The sequence below is a fragment of the Dipodomys ordii genome, unplaced genomic scaffold (assembly GCF_000151885.1).
Source record: "Dipodomys ordii isolate 6190 unplaced genomic scaffold, Dord_2.0 Scaffold96, whole genome shotgun sequence".
NCBI lineage: Eukaryota > Metazoa > Chordata > Mammalia > Rodentia > Heteromyidae > Dipodomys > Dipodomys ordii.
This window is the reverse complement of record NW_012267312.1, coordinates 3,801,361-3,824,783: the sequence shown is the minus strand read 5'-3', so window position 1 is coordinate 3,824,783 and position 23,423 is coordinate 3,801,361.

Here is a 23,423-nt window from a genome sequence, read left to right as displayed (position 1 = left end):
TGAAACAAGGGTATAGGTTGACCCATTGTAACAATGAGACATACAAGACACCATGTTGAAAAAGAACTTTACAGTTTGTGGGGGAGGTTGGAAAAAGGAGAAGTTGGGAAGGTTGGGAAGGAAGGGATAGGAGAAAAACAAAGGAGGGGAAACAATGCTCGATAGGAAATGTATTCATTACCATACTCATGTAGCTGTAAACCCTTTGTAAAATGGCTTTGCAATAAAAAATTTAAAACATTTAAGCATTTAGCATTCTTGCAGTAGTGTCTAATTGCCTTTATATATTAAATTTAACACATAAGAAATTATTTGAGGTGTTAATTATTGTTCATAATAGTGAAATAAAAGTGTATCAATTAGTGTCAGAGTAACAATGATTGTATTGTTTGTATGCCTAGATTATTTTGAACTTTCTGCGGAATTTTCTCACAAGGAACTATACTTGAGGATAGATTTATAATTTATTATTGATTGCTTGTACATATTGGAAGTAAATGGAAAAAAGTACATCAGTGACATTTGAATTATAGTTTTAAACTGTTTCCAACGTTAGTGATTAGGAGATTTTTCAAACAACACTGAGTTTGTGAAGACTAAAAACCTGGGAATGTGCTGAGAAAAAGTATCATTGCTTGAAAGTAAAAGACAAGAACAGATAAAAGAACAAAAGATAGCCTGTCTAGGCCTGGAAGACATAGCAGTTTCATTGTGGGAAAACCAGCAGGGTAATGAGAAAGTATTCAATAGAACAAGATATTTTTTAAAGGTTATATTGTCCAGCTGCTACAGTTCTTGCCCTTTTTAGTAACATGTTCTGTACCCTCTGATAAGTTTCCTGTTTGATGGAATGGAGTTGTTATTCAAGTTTTCAGTGTAGATAAAACACAGATTATAGAATAAAGAAACCCCAGAAGGGGAACAAAACACATTTGTTACAGAGTGTAGAGGGTTTATTCTCTATCATCCAAGATTTGACATATTTTAACTCAGCAGCTTAGATGTGCTTAACAAGTTAAGAATGTCTGTCTACGAAAATTTCAGGAGAGTCAATAACACTTATTTGAGTGAGAGAAGCTTATAAACTCTGGCAATAACTTTACTTACTGTGGAATTTCATACTGAAAAACAAAACTACCAGGGAGAACACAACTTTATTTAAGAGCATCTCTGCATGTATACTAGATATTAATGATTTATTCTATTAAATATATTGCAAGAAACAGTATATATGCTTGCATCTACAAAAATTGAACACTCTGGAAGTGGTCTGCAAATAGATTTGAAGATAGCTTCTCCTTAAAATTATAACACTCTTTAGGGTAAAAATAAGAATCATTAAATTGTTCTTGTCTCTAGTGCACAGTTGGATTTAATCAGTGACTTAAATTATTTATGATTTTCTTCAAAAATATAATTTGCATAGATATAAGACAGTAAACAAGTGCCTGGAGTAGAAAAAAGTAACATCTCCTATATTGTTATGATGAAGATAAAGTAGGACAGTGGAAGATGGGAGATTAATATAAGAATTACTGGGAAATTTTAGGAATATTTATTTTAAAGCTGGTAAAGGATACTTTAGGGCAATAGTCATATTACTATGTCGTATAACAAGCATCAGATCAATGGACAGAAAGCTCTAGAACCCATAATATCATTCATTCACTTACTTATTCAGTCATTTATTTATTTATGTTCACTTAATGTACACAAGCATTTTACATGCCATAAACTATATGTGGCACCAGACATGACAAAAAGAATAAAGGGGAAAATGATAGAATTTAAAAATCTTTTTTAACTGACAAAAATATTATTACTAAATTAGATAAATTGAAATTTGGGAATTGTCAAGAAGATAAATAATTTAATGATGACATTGTAAGACAGAAACAACAATGGTTAGAATTTTTTGATACTATAAAGGATATTCTCATTGTGAAAAGAGGACCTAAAATTAAAGGTGCTGCACTCAGAGAAATGCATTCTAGAATGGACAGGGAAGTATGTAGAAGTATATTTGGTTAGGTATTAAATATCACTTGGAAAATCCAAATTTTTCTTTAACTGTAGCTACTTGATTTTTCCTACTTTCTTCTACAAAATACATGTTTCTTCATCTTTTCTGAATACATGTAACCTGATATTTATTTTGAATCATAGAGCAATAGCACAGCATAATTAATTTCATAATTTCATATATTTTCTGTATGATGAGAAGCACACACTGAAGCTAAATTCAAGTGTGGTATATGTTTTCCATATTTCTCTGGATGAAATGGAATACAGGTAAATAACCTGCAAATGCATTCACAGATTTTGGTAAAAGGTAAATTATTTCATTAAGATTAAGTGCAAAAACAACACTCATAAGACCCCCAGTAGCTTTAACATTTTGCTTGAAACCAGTAGAGAAAATAATAAATTTCAAATTAATAAATCATTAATCTTGACCTTATCAGAGAACCAAGTGATTAGATTCAGAGATAGTTAAACCCAGTGTGTAAAATCTAATAAAGCTGAAATATTAATCATATAATTGTTCCCATTTTGAACTTGAGTCAAATGTGTAATGCAATAAGAGGGCAAACAGAGAATGTTAACTTCATAAGAAATAACAGTGGACTTCTCATTCCTGTATTAGTCCTGTACACAGATCAGTAAAATGAACAGACCTTTAGCTAGGTTGACTATGGAAAAAATGAGAAAAGCCTCAGAGCAGTGAAATAAAATGAAGAGTGGCTAAGCATTGTGGCTCATGCTTGTAATTCTAGCAACTAGAGAGGTGAATATTGGGAGGATTACAGCTTGAAGCCAATAGGGGCAAAAAGTTAGCAAGACTCTATTTCAATCAACACTCTGGGCATGGCGTTAGATGTCAGTGGCTGAAGAAACTATGCAAGAAGTTATAGGTAGAAAGATCATGGTCTGAGATTAGTCCTGGGCCAAAATGCAAGACTATACCTGAAAAATAGTTAAAGCAAATAATGACTGGGTTCGAGTGGTAGGATACCTATTATCAAGCCTGAATCCCTGACTTGAAATGTCAGTACTGTCAAAAAATACTATCAATAAAATAAAATATGAAAAAATTCAGAAAGGGCATCTCTACTGATTTTAGTAGAAGCAAAAAGAATTATGAGAACAGTTTGAAGATCTTCACATCATTAAATACATAACTAACATGAAATGTTTGAATTCTGAAGTATACAAAATCTTTCAATATTGAATCATGTAGAAATAGAAAATCTGAACAGATGTGTAACTAGTAACAAGATTAGTAACAAAAACTCTCTCAGTAAGTGAAGTAAGCCAGGCCCAAAGAAACATAGGTCCCATGGTTTCGCTTATTTGCAATAATTAGTATATGTCTAGGACAAGCAGAAAAGCTCAAAGACTATGTACATATGACCATATAAGATGATGCTAAGCAAAATGAATCCCACGATAGGGACACAAGAGGTTTTATTTTTGTTGCTGTTGCTTTTTAATGTACTTATAATGTACTGTCTGATTTTTTTGTTTCTTTTGTATGTTCTTCCCCCATGGTATAGCCCCTGTTGTCACTGTATTTGATTGCAGTGCCCTGCAATTTGGGGAGGGGAAGGGAAATAACAAAATGCTGAAATAAAGATACAGATCGACCCATTGTAACAATGAGATGTAGAAGACACTATGTTGAAAATGAACTTTACAGCTTGGGGGGAGGGGTGGGAGGAGGAAGAAGTTGGAGAGGTGGGGAAGGAAGGGATAGGAGAAAAACAAAGGAAGTGTAACGATGCTCTATAAGAAATGTACTCATTACCTTACTCATGTAAGTGTAACCCCTTTGTACAGTATCTTTACAATAAAAAATATATATAATAATAATAAAAAGAAACACCCAAGACCCATGGCTTCATTGGTGACTATTAATAAATATTTGAGGAAGAATTACCAGTATTTCACATAAACCCTTCAAAAGATTGCAAAAATATGAATAATTCTAATCTAACTCTATGAAAGTAGATATGTTTGTACTATAGCCAAAGATACTACCATAAAAATCACATATCAATATCTCTGAAAAATATCGAAGACATTCTCAACAAAATAATAAATTAAAAGACTGCTTGTTATGATCTCGTGACATTTATTCCTAGAATGCAATGATGGTTCAACAGAAAACAAATGTGATATTCGAATTAATTCACAGAAAATCTTTTGATAAAATTCAATCCCTTGTTACTATACAAAATCACTTCACACATAGAAATGGCAAGCTGTACACCAGTGGCTCACTTCTGTAATCCTAGCTACTCAGAATGCTGAAATGTGAGGATCACGGTTCAAATTCAACCCAGGCAGAAAAGCTTGGGATACTCGGTGGCTCTGTGGCTCAAAGTGGTAGAGTGCTAGCAATGAGTGAAAAAGCTCCCTGAGTTCAAGTCCCAGAAAGAAGGAAGTGGAGGTAAGGGAAAATGATTTTTAAAAGAATCCATGATGTATCCTTTTCTGCTATCATATTCAGGAAAGGAATAAGGGAAATCTCATTGAAACTGAAGCTGAGAAATTGGGTAGTGTATTTATCTGTAAACTTGGAAATTATAAGGAATTTAGAAAAGTGAATGACAAAAATATAAGCTTAGAGACAATAAAGTATGAATGTTGAAATGAAACAATGAGCCTTCAGTGAATTGTGGTTATATATGCCACAAAACTAGATGCATGTCAGCCATTTAGTTTTTATTCTTTTACTGCATAGGAAGGATCATGAGAGATTTTCATGTAGAGATTTAACCTAAAATAATAAAAAAATAAAGACAGCAATTTAAAATTTCCTTTTAAAAAGATGTCCTTAGTATATTGAATGAATTTGGTAGTTTACAATAGTCTAGAAATGAAGTAACAAAATCCAAAGAGAAAAAAAGTTCAGTAAAGTAGAGGTTGAGGCAAAAATAATACAGAATAATTGGCAGGACTTGTGTGTCAGGCCAGCCAATAATTACTACATTATGAAAACCTTTAACATAATTACCCATAGCTATTTTATTTTGCTTTCATGTAAGTTAAGCAGTTAAATTATGTAAATTGAACTGAAGATTTAAATATTAGTATAAAGTAGTTCTGCAATGTTTTCAGTTTCTCAGAGATCAATCAGTTTCTTGGCTAATGTAGCATACACTGAATTCTACCAGAAATGGAATTTCCAGTTTGGGAGGTGGGGAAGGAAGGAAGGGATGGTAGGGATAAAACAAATGAGGAGGCAACAATACTCTATAGAAAATGTACTCATTACCTTACTCATGTAACTGTAACTTCTCTGTACAGTACTTTTATAATAAAAAATGTATAAAAATTCCATTCTAATTTGAGGACATATGTTTTAGAACTGAGGAGTTTTCTGCTTCTTAAACCAATTGTCCGTGGCTGGTTCCAAGCAAACATTTATATATGAAATCATCTTGAATATCTATAATTATGAGAGAGTAGGAAATAAAGCTATATGTTTACAATAATGAGATGATGCTGGATAATTAAAAATCAAGAGTCCTAAAGATCTTTTAAAAATTATTATTATCAGTGGTAATGCAGTTTAAATTTATGGCCTTGTGGCTTGCAAGGCAGGTGATATAGTACCGTCAGCACTTTTTTGGCGTGGACTACCTATGACCTAAGAGTTGTTATATATATTTTGAAATATTCTCATTATTTGAAAACTTTGCTTTTTTAAGTTGGTAGATTTCAATGCATGTATTTAAAATATTCAATGAAGAAACAATTTCTACCAATTTTGCATAAAATCAAGAAGATGTAAATTGATTTTTAATAAATTCCATTGTCAATTTTGAGCACATCATTGCTAAATTAGTGTTAGAATTTAGCTAATCTTTTTGTAAAAGGGTCAGGGTCCTTCAGAATTTTAGTTGATGTTTTGTAGAAGGCAGCAATGTCTGCTTATAAAAGTTAATATAAGAGACACTACAATCTGAGGAGCATTGCTGAATTAAGAATAACTTTCAATAAAACTCTTGGGTTAAAATGTAAATTTGAGATTCTTTCCCCTCATATGGCTATGTTTTTATATATTTTTTTCACATTATGAGATAATGTTTTTCATGAACTGTTCAAAGTAAGCAAGCATATGATTTTTACATATTTCTATGGAGAATTTAAAAAAGAACAAATAAGAGTCAATCAGGTGCAATAAAAAGTGATGGGAAATTAGAATGTGTTCCTGTGTATAAAAGAGGTTTTGCAGGCTTCGTTATTTGCAAAATGTTCATAAGACATGAACATGTTAGCTCTGTGCAGAGTTGTCCCTAGAGTTGAATGAATGATACCATTATCCTCTGGAAGAAAAAATCAGCTAGTCAAGGAAAGGCTAATTCCATTCGTATTGATAATTACTATTAAAAGAGGTATACGATGTTTTCTAACATTATACATGTAATTACTTTTGAACAACCATTGAACTATCAGAAATAATATAATGAACCCTTGACTAAAACATTTTTTTCACTCTTATGTGATTTTTTTCCTAATTCATGTTGGCCAAACATATATGTCAGCATTTGCACACACAAAGACTGTGTGATCCTTTAAAAAAAGTACTTATTTTATGTTCTTAAGTATATAACTATTACTTACTGAAGGCCTATAATCCGGAAAGTCTTATAACAAACAAGACTGACATGTTATGCTTTGTTTATTAAATATTGTAAAAGTTACTTTTTAGTTTAATGTAACCTTTCCACACTAACTACCATGTCTCCTTCCCTAGCTCATCCCCACCTCCTGGACTTCTTCATGATCTGGTATCAATAGGTGGGTTAACATATACTCACACCTTGTCACATGTTGCTACTAGCTCATTCTCTTTTCTTGCACACTGTATGGAGGATGTCTCCATTTACGGGGATTTGGACATAGAAAAATATCAAAATCTTGGTAGAATCTTCCTATCTTAGAGCATGTCTAGAGTGATCTAAGTTTTAAAAGAACTTTTCTGGATCAGTGAAGAGATCCAGATGTTACTCTGAGCTTAGAAAACTTGGCTGACCCCTACTTCACTAAAATAATGTCCTAGAGTTCACAGTGCCCAGCTTATGCTGGCACTATGGTCACCATCCTTGTTTCACTCTTGAAAAAGTGGGTCACCAGTCACAAGGGCATCCCTTCTACACCAGGGAATGCTGAGAGTAACAAATTTCTTCTGAAGTCTGTAGGTCTGAAAAGTAGAGGATAGGACTCTAAAAGTGGTGAAAGTGAAACTCTGAGGGTGGAAAGAGGGAGTCCCAGAGAGAAGATTCCAAACATTCCATCTGAATCTCTGCCTCTGGTGCATATCACCACAGGCTACAACCTTCCCTTTTTCCCACCCTTCCTTCTATTGAAGGATCCCTATAGTTTTGTGGAGAAGTCTGGATTCCAGGGGATCCAGGTAGAAGCAGAGGGTTTAGTAGGAAGTCTTGTCCTCAGTGGAGAGACCTAGGCCAGTGAGAAATAGAAGAGCAGTTTCAAAAATAAAATTTCCATCAGAGGTCAGAATCCAAGGATGACACTCTTAATGATAAAGTAAGTTTAGCTTGCAAGGTTGTTACTGGGAACTGCTATTAGTATCCAAAATTGTATTTCAGGGAGAGGAGGGCTGAAATAGTATTGAGAAAATGAGCTGTTGGTCTGCCATCCAGTCTCAGTAGCCTCAGCCAATCCCAGAAAATATGCTGGGATCTCTGTATTAGTCTATTACTGGACGTTGATTCCCTTTGGAAGGAGACATGCTTTTTAGCTGAAGACACCCAACAAACCTGAAAGTTAAATGGCATCTTTCCATAGGACCACAGCAGGTGAGGGACCAGCTCCCATTTGTGACTGACAATATCCATTATAGCTATGTTTGATGATCAATTATGGAGAGACGAGGGAGAAGAAGAGCAAAGAATGGTTATAATATTGAACAAATTTAATGAAGATGATGTCAGTATCTTAAAAGAGAAAAAAAGATTTTAAGTCACTTTGACTTCAAAGTGACTTACCCCCCCATACACTTTAGAAAAAGAAAAAAAGAACTTAGTGAATAAGATGACCTAGATACAAATATATGGAGTTTGATTTCACAAATATGTCATTATCTTGATGAGAAAATAAAAAGCAAGCAAACATACAATATGTGAAATCTAGCCATAGAATAAATGATATGATAGTAATGACATGCTTTAAAACATGATGATAGTTAAAATTATTACCTTAATAAAATAAGTGGCATCTATGGTTTAGATAAAAAGTACAAATAAAATGATAATTATATTGTCCATAATTACTGAGTTGGTGTCGAGCCAAGTATAGTATGCACCACTATTGAAGCAGTGAGATATGAAAACACATTTTTATTTGTTTTTCTCGGGAAGAAGTTTGTCTTGCTCAAAGGAAGTATTTAGGTGAAGATAATTATACTAGGAAGTGAACTTGTACTTAACTAACAGCAATTCTTAAATTTACTTTGATCACAATAACACAATGAAATTCATAAACAAAGCAGAGACAGGTACAAAACCTGAGTGCTCATGATATATCAAAAACTCACTCTTAAAGCAGAATTGAGAAAATATCTTTATATGTGTAAAAGCTAAAGAAAGCATAATGTGATAAAAAACTGCATATAATTTTTCTAATAATTTATTCTAGTTGATCTTTTATACTGTACATAGAACCCATTTGCCTGATGATACACAAGTATCTTCATGTGCTCTAATGGTGAATACTAGGAAAAATATACCTTTAAAAAGATATTTTGAATAGCAAAAAATTGATAAATGTCTATACTTGTGTGGTTTACCTTCATGACTATTTTTCTGTATTATCAGTTAACTATTTCTAGGCCACATTGGTGCGTACTAGTTTTGAATCTGTTTTCTGACATATAGCCATTTGGCAGTTCATGTATGCAAACATAACTATATGCATGCATATGAACGTATATCCATATATATGTACTTGCATATGTACACATGTATATATGTATATATACAATCATACATGCATATTGACATATATTATCTATGTTTCTACATGCATAATATTCTCAGAGAATAAGTAGAGTATATTTATGTAAGTAAAATGTGTAAGATAACAAAGAAAAGTTAAAATAACATTTTAAAATAAAATGAAATATATTTGTGATGGAGGAATATATATTATCCTTAACACATTGAACAACAACATCTGAAGAGATGCTTCATAATTTCTATATTTTAAGCACTAATACATATAAACAATATCTCAATATATGTGCCATCACTATCACATGATTCAAAAAAAATCTGAATATTCTGTAGTGACCTAGTCATACAGACTGCTCTTGAGTATGTCTGTCTATATTCACTTTTGAAGGAAATGTCACGTATCAGTTAAAGGTTAGCAAAAACAGAAATTTCCTATTTTAATCCAATTCTTCAGCCTTCCTTGAAACCCTGTATTATATACACAGGCCTATTGGTGCTGTACAGATACCAGGTTAGAAGCCAAGTTTGAAACATGTTGCTCCATTGCCTGCTCCTGAAGATATGTTTTGCGTGACTCTGTTGTTTGGAAGTCAGTGCATGGTCCCTTGCACAACAGACTTCAGTGAAATATTTCCCTACAAATTATTCTTTTGTTATAAGGGCAAATGGTAACAGAATGTAAATGCCAGAATGAGAGGCTTGGACTCTTCCATAGACATTTTATCAGCTTTGATGCTGTCTGATAGCATGCCATCATGATCCATGCTATGGTGTAGCTTTATAGCTGCTAGTGGTGGTTAAGACAATTTGAAACAGAGAAGGGAATGAGTAAGGTCTGGGCAACAAGTATGACTTGAATTGGTATGTTATTGTAATCATCCTATATTAATATTGAAATGTAAAGTGACAGGCAGTATGAAATTTGATTGATAGAGAATCAAAGTTCACACTTACTATATTTCAAACCAAATAGATATCAGGGTTGTTTCAACACACACACACACACACACACACACACACACACACACACACACACACACACACACACACACACACCTGAAAGGAAATGAAGATTTGTTACCTCTTAGAGTTGCAATGTTCCTCATTTGATATAATGGTGAGTAAAGGTCCAATAAGCATATGTTAATCTTGAACTGAAATTCTAGGTGAGAGACTGAGGCCGAGAGCTAGGTTGAGAGTAAAGGGAACAATGATTTGAATTTATGAGTCTCATAAGACATCCAAGGGACAAAATGCAGAATGCATGAAAAGTTAAAACTCTGAAGAATGAAACACAGAGGTAAAGCCAAAGAAATTTTAAAAATGATCTCAAAATACAGGGGACAAAACAACGGAGTTTGATCTTTCACTTAGGGAAGCTGCAAAGAAGGAAATAAACCCTGTCAAACTTAAATATTTTTATTTATATGGCGTTGCTTTCATCTTTGTATAGAATAAATATTCAATATAATTTTTGTTGTTTTACATGTGTATTTAGTTCAGATTAATCAACAGGATTGCCATTTTTTCCTTTAACATTACCTTTGATTTTCAGACTTCCTTTTATCTTTGTATTTCAGACTTCTTTTTATCTTACCATGGATATTATTTAAACATGCTGTTAATGAGGCAAACAATTTTGAATACATACTTGTTCCATTTTTGTTTGAAAATACCTTTATTTTACCCTTGATCTTGAAATGTACCTTCATTAGATATAAAATTTGTTTCCAATTATTTGTCTTTGATAGTATTATTCCTTTGATAATTGATTTGCATTGTTGATTTCGAGTTTTTAGTCTCTCCTGTGAAATATTGATTAAAGATATATTTATATATTTTCAATCTATCTACTTGTCTTTTTTTTCTTTTTATTTTTTATTATGAAAAAATACCATACAGAGGAGTCAGTGAGTATATTTCTTATTAAGCATTGTTGCTTTCTGCTTTGTTTCCCCTTCCTATCCCTTCCCATATCCCGCCTCCCCCAAACCCCCTTCCCCCCCACCAGGCCAAAGTTAAAAGTTCGTTTTTCGACATAACGACTTGTACATCTCATTGTTGCAATGGGTCCACCTGTATCCCTATTTAAACGATTTTTTCCCTTCCCCTCCACAAATTATACCAACATCAAATACAGTGAAAGCAGGGGTTATATCATGGGGGAGGGACATACAAAACAACAAAGAAAGCATCTTATAAATATGTTAGAAACAATCGCATGAAAGTAAAAAAAAACATTTGAATACTTACCTTGGGGTTCACTTCACCTAATGTCAACATATCTGACCTTTTCTGTTTATCTCAGACATATACTAGTTATTACAAATAAGGGAAACCATCAACAATGAGTACATGTCTTGTTGAGCGTTGTCTTTTATGTCTTATATTTCTTATACTTCTTTGTGTCTATTGGACTCTGATGATTTTCTGACATGTTTATGTTTGTAGCATATCTCTTTTCAACAATCTTTAATTTGATGATTGATTAGGCCATCCATTTGTATTGTTTTTGCTAAATTTGTCATTTGAATTACTCATATGCCATTTGATCCAGGAATAATTTACATATGTATCTGTCAGAGCTCTGGTTACCACTTTCAATGAATGGTAGAAAAATTCATTTTTGTAGGACTAGAGTTTTGACTTCACTTCACTTTCTTAGGGAGGAGTAAAACCACTTCCTCAAAATCCCAGGCTATGTTTACAACCTCAGACCGTGATCCCTCTACTATCCTCTCATGTAACTTACATGATAGGCATGTAGTACCACAACAAGCTTATTAACTGAGATGAAATTTGCTAACATTTTCCCTGTGCTTATCTCAAACCATTATTTACTTGATATATAACATATCATACACATAATGTAATAATATATAATACATTATATAATAATACATTATAGTTTATAATATATAATAATACATTAGATAATATATAATGAGTAATAATATATCTTATATTCTAAGGTACATATAATTAATAAACAATACATAATATATTATATAATTATATTATATTATATATTAATATGAAATGCTCTTCTTTGTTTTTTCTAACTGTAATTTGAAATATGTTTTATCTGATATTAGTATTACTATCCCTAGCCTGTTTATGAGGGCCATTTGGTTGGAACACTTTGTTCCAGCCTTTCACTTGAATAGCCAATATTTCAAAGTCTCAAGGCCATAGTTAGTGAAAGACAAGGAAAGACAAAGGAATTGTTGCAGATTAGGTAATCGAAGTAGACAGATAACTAAGCAGACTACAGTAGATTTTGTGATGGAAATAGTGTATTAGTAAAAAATGCTGGTGAGTACTAATAAAGCCAATAAACTAAAGCAGTTTAGTTTAAAGCATTACCTCTCTTGGTAATTATACTAAGGTTCTGTGGGTTTTCAGCCTTAGGAGATGCAGATAAAAGACAAGTATGTCTTTGAACTATTTTTGTAAGTATTCTATAAATCTAAAATTATCTCAAATTACACTATAGGAAACTTCAGTGGTTTGAACGGGCACAAACATGTCATAATTTTGAAATGTATTATGATATTGAAATTACTTATCATGATCCTTACAGAAACCTTCTACTCTCTGAGTATACATTCTTCAAAGTACACCTATGCCTCAAACTTGTAACCAGTCAGTGGCTTTTGTATTTTCGCAGGTACTTATTTAGTATGTGGGGACAATTTATCACAGCAAGTATACCTTCAGGTTGTTGATGTTTTGCTGCTTGTTTTTATTGAATTTACATTTTTTGTTGTTGTCTTTGTGTTATAGCATACATTCTTTTCACAACCATGAACCAATAGCTTCAGACATTTGTAGGGGTATAAAGTATGAGACAGAAATGTAAATGAATTATCTCGGAATTGCCAACACAAATATAAACTGAGAAGAGTAATCCATTATAAACGAAAAAATTGCAAGAAGCATGTACTATTGAAATGCTGAGTTTAAACAAGTTGTTGCATTAGTATGTTGTCTGAGATGAAATTCTGTAAAGAGTAGCTGCAAGAACTATGATGTTTTCTTTAATGATATTTCCATAGAATGTTTCAGGATGTGTTTAGTAAACCGAAGCCATGAATAAAAAATAGTTACTACCACAGACTTTGTGTCCATAAACCTAGATTAAATGCAAAAAAGATTAAAATGCTGAAAGACTTAATTTGCTCACCAACAAAGAAGGGGTAATGAAATACTTAAATCATAACAGCAGTAAAGATTAAAATAAATAATACTTAGAACAAATACAAAAGTTTCAATAAACACTTAACAAGAAAAGATATTATTATTGCTTTCATTGTTATTGCCAATGTATTATTGTGACATATTGGAAAAATTGCCTGTAACAATGTACATAAATAAAAGTGTGAAATAAATGTGGTACATGCTACAATACAAGTAAGCCTTGAAGAATGTGTGCGATTAAATAGCTCAGATACAAAGGTACACATGTTGTATGACTATACACACACACACACACACACACACACACACACACACATAGGAGGTAAAATAATAAAATGCATAAAGCGACATGGTAGGAAAGTTATTACCTGGAGCAGGAGGGTATAGGAAATAGGCACAGAGCTTCTGTTGGGATGACCTAGAACTGTATGTGTGTGTGTGTATATAATATATATATATATTTATGATGCTTACATAACAATATAAAGGCACTAATGCCATTGGACCGCCCACTTAAAATAATTTAGCTGGTAAGTCTGGCTATGTATATTTTACCACATTCTTTAAGAAAAGAATTCCATTTACAGTAACATCACAAAAATACAATGCTTAGGAGTAAATTTATACTTTTCAAACTACAAAACATAGTGGAAGGAAATTAAATGTAAATTAATCAAAAGACATTTCATGTTCATGGATCAGAAAACTGAGTATTGTTAAGATTGGAATACTCATTTGTGTATAGTAATACATGCCTTTAGTCCTAGTGTTAGAGAAGCTGAATCAGAAAGATTAAAAAATATAGAATTATAATATGTAATATATAATTATGACATGTAATTATATTATTTATGAATATATAGTACATTTATATTAAATATTAACATATTTTTATTTTAATATAATATTCATTTATAAATATATAATATGCTAATATTATATAATATAATATTATATTATATAATATTAGGTACTAATATATTAAAATCATATTATTATATATTATTTATATATTTTATTATATATTATTATATATTATATATATTATTTATATACATTATATTATATATTATTATATATTATAATTATATAATATAATATTATATAATATAATATTATATAATATAATATTATATAATATTAGGTACTAATATATTATCTTAGGTATTAATGTAATATATTCTTATATGTAATATATATTAGATAATTGTAATTATATAACTTATATGATATTATACAATATTATTTATTAGAATTACTGTATTGTAATTTAATGTAGAATATAGAATATATATTATATAATATTGTATTACTTATATATTTGCAAACATATGTATAAATAGAGAATGTGACTTTAATTGTGCAACTCTTTGGGGATGAAAGGAATGAGAGAGAGATAGAGAATGATGGAGGGTGAAAATACTGAAATATATGTGTGCATGTGTGAACATGGCACAAGGAAGCTCACTAGAGCCTTTGAATATTGGAGGCAGCAGGAAAAGAGAGTAAGAAAAGGGGTTAATCTGATGAAAATATAATTTATGAATGTATGAAATGCCACAGTAAATCCCCCTTGTACTCCTAATAAATGCCATTTAAAAAGTGGAACTAACTGCTTTTTAAGGAAATTTATCTCATTTTGAATCCCCACCACTATGTTTAAATTGAAATACATGAATTCATACTTCTTTATAAAATACTTGTTCTGGATAACATTACGAATTTTAAATTTTTGAGAATTTCTTTCAGCTTACCAACCAGTGACGTTTTATTGTGTCTTGCCCCTAAAATACACAAATCTGAGAGATGATCAAATGGTAGAATGCTTTCTGTGGCCTATGATGTTGATGATAGTGTCATGGAAAAATTCTATAAGTAGCCTTTTTGATGTCATAATTTACTTACCTAATTTATTATGTCATAATTTAATTCATGTGAATAAAAACAGGTTATAAGAATTTAAAATGCTGACCATGGCCTGGTAGCCTAAAACTTGCAGTACACATTGCACAATCAGAGTATTTTTATACAACATGTACTTACAGTGGCAAGTTAGGTATTACAGAATTATACCAGAGTACAGGTAACTACAGTTTAATGTAGCATAATACTACTTAACAGTTTACTCCACCTTAGAAAATTAAATATTAGTGTAGTTTCCTCTCGTATTCATAAATTTATTCTCTGCCCTATACATTTATAATAATAAAGCAATTGAAAAGTCATCGATGATCTTTAGTGGCATAACCATTTAGGCTGGTAGTTCCAGAAAATAAGCAACAATGATCAATTTTAACACAATTAACGTACTTTAGTTTTTTCAATAGAAGCTGTGAGTGCTCTTCTAACTGCTACATAATGACTGTTCATTTGGTTCAGCGTAACTGTGAGGTATAGGTAAGACAAATTTTTAAAAATCTGAAATTCAGAAGTTAGCACACGTAAAGATCTATTATGAGAATGACACAAGAAAGCCTCATTCAAACAATAGGCAAAATAGCTTCTATTTAGCCTTGGTAGACTCAACCTCAGAAAGCTTCTGTTTAATGTCGAAATAAGATAAAAATAGATTTCATAGTCATCATTCAGCAACTCTCTGAAATACTTTTTCAGAAAGGTATTTACTACAATTTTGTTTCTTTAAGATGATAAATTTAGTTTAGAATTTGGCTTCTAATATCATTGTGATGGAAAGCCCTGTTTGTACCATGCATTTCCTTTTCTAAAGCTAAGGCTTAAACTCAAGGCCTTAGGTCTTGAACTCAGGGCCTGGGTGCTTCCCTTAGCTTTCATGTTCAAGGCTAGTGCTCTACCTCTTGAGCCACAGCTCTACTTCCAGCTTTTTGCTCTTTAGTTGTAGGTAAAAGTCTCACAGACTTTCTTGACCTGGCTGGCTGCCAGTCACATTGCTTAGCTCTTTGCCTCCTGAGTAGTTAGGATTACAGGCATAAGTCACCAGTGTGTGTATGCCTCATGCATTTTTTAAAAAATGATGCCAAATAACAGTTATATATTTTTCATCTTGCACATTTTCTTTGTGCCTGTGCTATTCATCATCATATGACTAAGAGATGTGCAATTACCCATTAACTATTTAATGGTTATTGTGTTGTAAAGCAACATATTCGGTTTTTAACTCTTTCTTATCATATTTCCTGGAAATATTTCATACTAGAACCAAGGTTATGTGTTGCAAGTGAATTTTAGCATTAGCCATTTTCTTAAGAATAGCCCATCAACACCTTACCTCTAGAAAGTTTTTTTTTTGGGGGGGGTCCGGTCGTAGGGCCTGAATTCTGGGCCTGGAAGCTGTCCCTCAGCTCTTCAGCTCAAGGCTAGTGCTCTACAACTTGAGCCACAGCACCACTTCTGGCTTTTTTCTTTTTGCTTATGTGTTCTGGGGAATCGAACCCAGGGCCTCATGAATACAAAACAAGCGCTCTACCACTGAGCCACCTTCCCAGCCCCAATCTCTAGAAAGTTTTTTTTAAGCACAATGTATGTGTGATTCCATTTTTACTAGTATAAATTAAGTGTTAAATATGATTTTCTAAAATACCAAGAAATCAAAATGTGTATCTTTCCAATATTATTGAGCTTAATTAACATATAATTTATGTATTTAAGCTACAAAATATGACATTTAATTATATGTATATACTGTGAAATTATTACCACAATCATGCTGATTAACATAATTATTACTCCACACTTACCTTTTTGTGTGCCTGTAACACTTTCCTTTTTAATAAGAGCACTTTAAGTTTTCTCTTTTCTTTTGAATAAAGCCAAGCCTTTTTTTTGTATCCTGAGGAAGCAATTTTTTGAGTTTTGCTGTTAAAATTATATAGTTATTTCTGGGGTTCCTACAATAATTACAGCATCTGAGAATCATTTTTTCATAGGCTCTAACTTTAGGTTGTTTATGTATTAGGGAAAAATGTAATACTTTCTTTTTAAAAACGTTGCTTTTAGCCAGGCATGGTGGTATATGCCTGCTAGTAATGTCAATGCTGAGGAGCACTGCTTCCATCAACTGAAGCAGGAGGATCATAAATATGAGGCCAGCTGGTCTACATAGTGACAATCTGTCTCAAAAACAAATGTGGCTTTTACTGATCAAACATCATTCATATAATTATCTGAGTTGGCTTCAAATCTTGATCCTCAAATCTCAACCTCTTAAGTAGCTAGAATTAAGATGTGATCATCCACTGGCAGTCAGCTTTTAAAAAATCAGTTTTTATTGACTATAATAGATAAAACTGGATGCATTTTAGATATGACTTGTAGTTTTGATATATGCATACATTGGGAAATAATCACCATAATGAAAGCAATGAACATAGCTATCACTTCATATATTTTTGTGTGTGTGTACTGAGAACAGTTCTGATTTACTCTCAACAAATTTCAAGTATCCAATACAGTCTTATTTTTTATGGTACTATTTTTAAATTTTTATTTTAAAGGCGATTTCAGAGGGCTTGCCGTTATACAATAAATACATTTCATTTTGAACAGTATCAACTGCTTCCTCATTTTCTCCCAGTTTTCCCCCCAATCTCCCTCCTCAACAAGTTGTATAGTTCATTTCTAATACAGTATCTAGCGAGTAGTCACTGCTCAATTACTTCACCCTTTGTCCCACTGTTTCTTTTCTTCTGCCCCCAAATCGGATAAACTTACATACAAGACAGAAGATAAAACAATCTAAAACAGTGACAAAGGGTAAAAACAAAACAAAACAAAAAAGAACCTCAAGCAGTACAATGAAACGCCTCTTGTTTCCATTTCTTAGAGTTCATTTTCATTTAGATATGCATCATGCTCTATGATTATATGTACATAACTATTGAGCTCTTGTGATCCTCTTCTAAGTATAACCTCCTTTGGTCTCACTGTGTGAATGTTTAGTCTTGTTTAGTTTATCATGTCCAAGAATAATTGTTTTGTCTTTTACTATCCATTTGGTTTACTTGTAGATTTATAGGCTCATTGTAACTATTACCAATGAGGGAAACAACAGAGTGTAAACTAATTCAGCAGTGGTACTCACTAGACACTATGTTGGAAATGAATGATGCAACTTGGTGCGGGGAGGGAGGAAGGTGGGAAAGAATGGGAGAAATGGTGGAAGAGGTAACACTGTTCAAAAAGAAATGTATGCAATACCTGACTTATGTAACTGTAACCCCTCTGTACATCATCTTTACAATAATAAAAATGAGGGAAACATGATCTCTAGAACTTATTTAACCTATTCAAATTAGTGTCCTTTGACAAATAGCTTTCTTTTTCCCTTCCCTTAGTCCTGGAAACAGCCATACTATGTTTCTGTAAATTTCACTAGTTTAGACTCTAATATAAATGACATGTAGATTGTATCCAGAAAAAAGTGTCTTTATTCACTATTCCTATTAGAAATTTCCCTAACAATCTTTTCCCATATGCTTGAAAATCTCATTTAAGACAGATGTCATTATCTTATGCCTGGAATCACTGCTACTCAGGAGATTGAGATTCTAAAGATTGTGTTTCAAAGCCAACCTTGTCAAAAGAGTCCTTGAGATTCCATCTCCAAAATAACCAGCAGAATGCCAGGCTGGCATAATAGCACAAGTGGTAGAGTGCCAGCTTAGGAAGCAAGCCCAACAACTGCAAAGCCCTGAGTTCAAGGCCTAGTAAAGGAATAAAAAGCCTTCCTCCTTTAATTCAGTTATGCTAAATTTTAAGGAAGAGTGTAACTTTCTCTCATTATAATTATTTCTGCTACAGGGAAGATTATTTGCTCAAATCATTCTAGATGTTTATGATTCAAAAGAATCAGGAAATCCTAATCAAGCATTTATTTATTTCTTACTTTTGGATATGTTATCCCTAGACTGAGCAGTGGAACATAGATTACAGAGTAATTATATATATATATATATATTATATAGTAATTACTGTAAGGAAAAATAAATGATTATCCTTCAGAAATGTTTTCCTTATAATCTTCATTAGAAGATTCATTTTAGACAGGTTTAGTGCTATTGTTATAACTATATAGAATTCAATTGTATCCTTTATAATATTTAATAGTCAGTAGTAAGCATCTGATTAAGCATATAATTGTTCAGAAACAAAACTACATTGACAAAAATATATTTCAATGAAAAAAAGTTGCAGATAAATTACTGCCATAATTCTGAGTAAGATGCGTTGTTTAAAAATGTCCTAGCAATTAAAGCACAACAACTAACTAGACCTATAATTACTTACACAGTTTTCTTCATGTCTCTTTTTAAAAGAAAAATGCTTAAGTTAATTTCTCATTTCTGTTTGAACTATATAGTCTTTTTTACTTGTATAAGGCTTTTGAATAGTTTTACAAATGATTGCCTAATTTCTAGTTGCTAAGAATGATAAAACTGTAATATATATTAAGTGGTTGAGTTGGAGAAGAAAAACAATGAATAATTACATGCTGTATACAATGGACTAGAATAACAAAAGAATAATTAAGTGTATGTCATAATATCTGATTATACTTCTTTGTTATTACTTCCACACACCTTAAGTGACATGGACATTTATCAAAATATTGATTTTATCTGATTACTTTGTAAGTATTTCAAATTATGAAAACATGTCAGCACATATTTAAATTAAAAATCAAATTTCTATAATACACCTTTCCAGTTGAGAAACTTGATTAAGAACCCCTAATCTAAATTTGAAAACTTTAACTTAGTTTCCTTGTTCACTTTCTCCAATTGAGGAAGTTTTTTCTGCCTTGAGCTTTATTATCTACTAATTATCTCTCATTTGTTACATTTCTTACATTCTCCTTTATTAGTTTTGTTCACATGTTTGTTAAAGTCCATCATTACTATGGCTGCCCCTGATGGTGACAGAGCAACATTTATTCTTTTTACTTTTTAACAAGTTATTATCTCGATTTGCAGATCGATAACTTAAGAACTGCCTATTAGGTTCTAAAGGTCAAACTAGAGAAAAGATAGCCATAAGCTCTAGGTTTGGCTTTGACCATATCATTACCAACTAAACTTCCACTTAAATATTCATAATTGTGTTGGAAATTCTAAGGTTTTTCCTACAGGAGCAGATTACTTTTGTGGTGCTGCTCAACTTAGAAGCAACTGTTTTCAGAAGGCATCTGTGGTCTTCAGCCCAGCCTTAGTGGCTCATGCCTGTAATTCTAGTCCCTTGGGAAGGTGAGAATTGAGGATTGTGGTTCAAAGCCAGCCCAGGCAAGAAAGTCTTGTGTGTCTTATCTTTAGATGGCCATCAAAAAAGCTGAAATAGGAGCTGTGGCTCAATTGGTAGAGAACTAGCTTTGAGCAAAAAAAGCTGGAGGACAGCACCCTGGACCTGCGTGTCTTCAACTTTTAGTTTTACATGCAATGTATTTTATTAAACTTCAGCTCAATTGTTTTTGAAATGGGTCTTTTCAATCTTTTGAAAGTTTAGCCATAGACTCTAGAATTTAACTTCTTTATCTAGAGTTTTGTCTCCATCTTTTCAAAATACATACAAACACATATATTTTTTATACTCCTATATAAAATGGACATAAATGTATTATGGTCAGTGTGATACAAATATTCACATTTAAATTATTCTACTTTTCTCCATAAATTCCATATAATAAATTAAGAAGAATTATGCCAAGTGGGCTGCTAAATGTAGCCTAGAAAATATTATGCTAATAAATAGAGTTAGTGCAATAAAAGAATATATTCCTATATAAAAATTTTCTTTTCATAGTATTTTAGTAGAAAACCTCAAGATTTCAAAGAAATGTTTACATTTTCTCTCTCAAATATAATGATTGATTTTTAAATGGTCATTGCACATTTTTTTTTTGGGTCCGGTCGTGGGGCCTGAACTCTGGGCCTGGGTGCTGTCCCTCAGCTCTTCAGCTCAAGGCTAGCGCTCTACCACTTGAGCCACATTCCCAGCCCTGCACATTTAAATTTTAAATGAAGTATTCCATGTCTGTGAATTTATCTTAAGGAACTGTCAATGTAGATTGAAATATAGGAAAAATTTCTTGTTGATATCATTATTAAGACTTTCTCATATTATTTTATTTGTATAAGGAAAGTCTAGCTTGTTTTATCTATGTTGTGATGGGCAAACTTCTGGACATATATATGACTTTCATTGGCTTTTTAATTAATTTATTCAGTATTCTCAATTGCAATTTTATTTTTTTGCAATAATAAACATTCTTTCTTGGCCGGGCACCAGTAGCTCATGCCTGTAATCCTAGCTACTCAGGAGGCTGAGATCTGATGATCATGGTTCAAACCAACCTGGGCAGGAAAGTCTGTGAGACTCTTATCTCCAATAAACCACCAGAAAACCGGAAGCGATGCTGTAGCTCAAGTGGAAGAGCACTATCCTTGAGCTGAAGAGCTGAGGGATAGTGCCCAGGCCCAGAGTTCAAGCCCTATGACCGACAAGAAAAAAATTCCTTTTCTGTTTTAAACAATAATATAATGACATCTTAGATATACAAAATATGGTACATATTCAGTACATACAATTTGATGAGTTTGTTATATACATTAGCCCATAAAAATGGCACTAAAATCAAGGATATATATTTTTGTGTGTGTATACATTTATAAGATCTACCATCAACACAATTTTAGGTACAAAATACAATATTAACTGCGAGCATTATTTTATATAATAGATCCATGCTGCTTATATGCTGTGCCTAAGTTAACTTTTACTTCCTAAACAACTCTCCATTTCTCTTCTCCCCCTTAGCCCCCAAAAGCCACCATTGTACTTTCTGCTTTTGAGTTTGACTTTTTTAAAAATATTTTTTATTGTAAAGATACTGTACATAGGGGTTACAGTTACATGAGTAAGATAATGAGTACATTTCCTATTGAGCATTGTTATCCCCTCCTTTGCTTTTCCCCTATTATCTCTTCCTTCCCCACCTGAGTTGGATTTTTGTATAACATACAAGTTGAACCATAGTTAGTTTCTCTTTCTGTCTGCCTATTTAATTTGTAGTGCTCTATGGGTCTATCCATGTTGCAGCACATAGCAGGATTTCTTTTAGTAATTGTGTGTGTATGTATGTGTGAGAGAGAGAAAGAGACAAGAGAGAGAGGAGAGAGAGAGGGAGAGAAAGAGAGGGAGAGAAAGAGAGAGAGGGACATATCATTTATCCATTCATTTGCTGATATTTCGGTAGTTTCTGTATTTGGGTTTTTTTTATGGATAATGGCAGAGTGAATATGAGAGAAGAGATTACTTTAAAATCTAAGGTCTCAGATCTTAGAAATATACCAAGAAGTTGGATTTCAGTTCAATTGAATTGATAATTTTAATTTAAATTGTTTGAGGAATCACTATACTTTCTATAGAATCTGCACCATTTTTTACTCCGTAGAGTGTACCAGAATTACAACTTTCTCACATCCTAACACTGGTCATTTTTTGGTTTCTTTTGTATTTGTTTCCATTTTGATAATAGCTAAATAGGTACTCACCAATACAACATTTTTATTTGAATTTACATAATTTACATAATTAGTGATTTTGAGAATCCTTGCATATGCCTGTTAGTCATTTGCATGTCCTCCCTGGAGATAAATCTAAGTTTTTTTTCTCATTTTTAAATGGGCTAATTATTGTTGGGGCCTTTCCCCCTATAGTGTCCTATAAGTTCTGTATAAACTAGTTGTATAGGGAACAGGGAATTAGCAAAGATTTCCTCCTATTTTGAAGGTTTCTTATTCATTCTGCTGATGTTTTCCTTTATGTATGATTTTGGTGTCCTAGGAAATCATTGACAAAACAATACCAATAAATCTTACCTAAATTTTCCTGAGTTTTACAATTTCACGTCTTACAAATAAGATTTCAATTCATTTTAAGTTGATTTCTGTGACCTTGCACAAAAATACATAAGGGTCTAAATTATTTTTTGTGCATGAGGATATTAACTTTTCTTAATATATTTTCCATTGTTGTAATTGAAAACCACTGACTTCATAGTTTATAAGGAATAGAGATTTATTTAGCTGATGATTCTGAAGGTTATGAAGATAAATTAAACATAGATGTGAACATTTACTGATGAAGACCTTCTTGTTATACAATAACAGATAAAATTGCATGGTGAAAGAGAGCAAATGTCCCAGAGAGATCTTGTGTGAGTGTGTGTGTGTGTGTGTGTGTGTGTGTGTGTGTGTGTGTGTG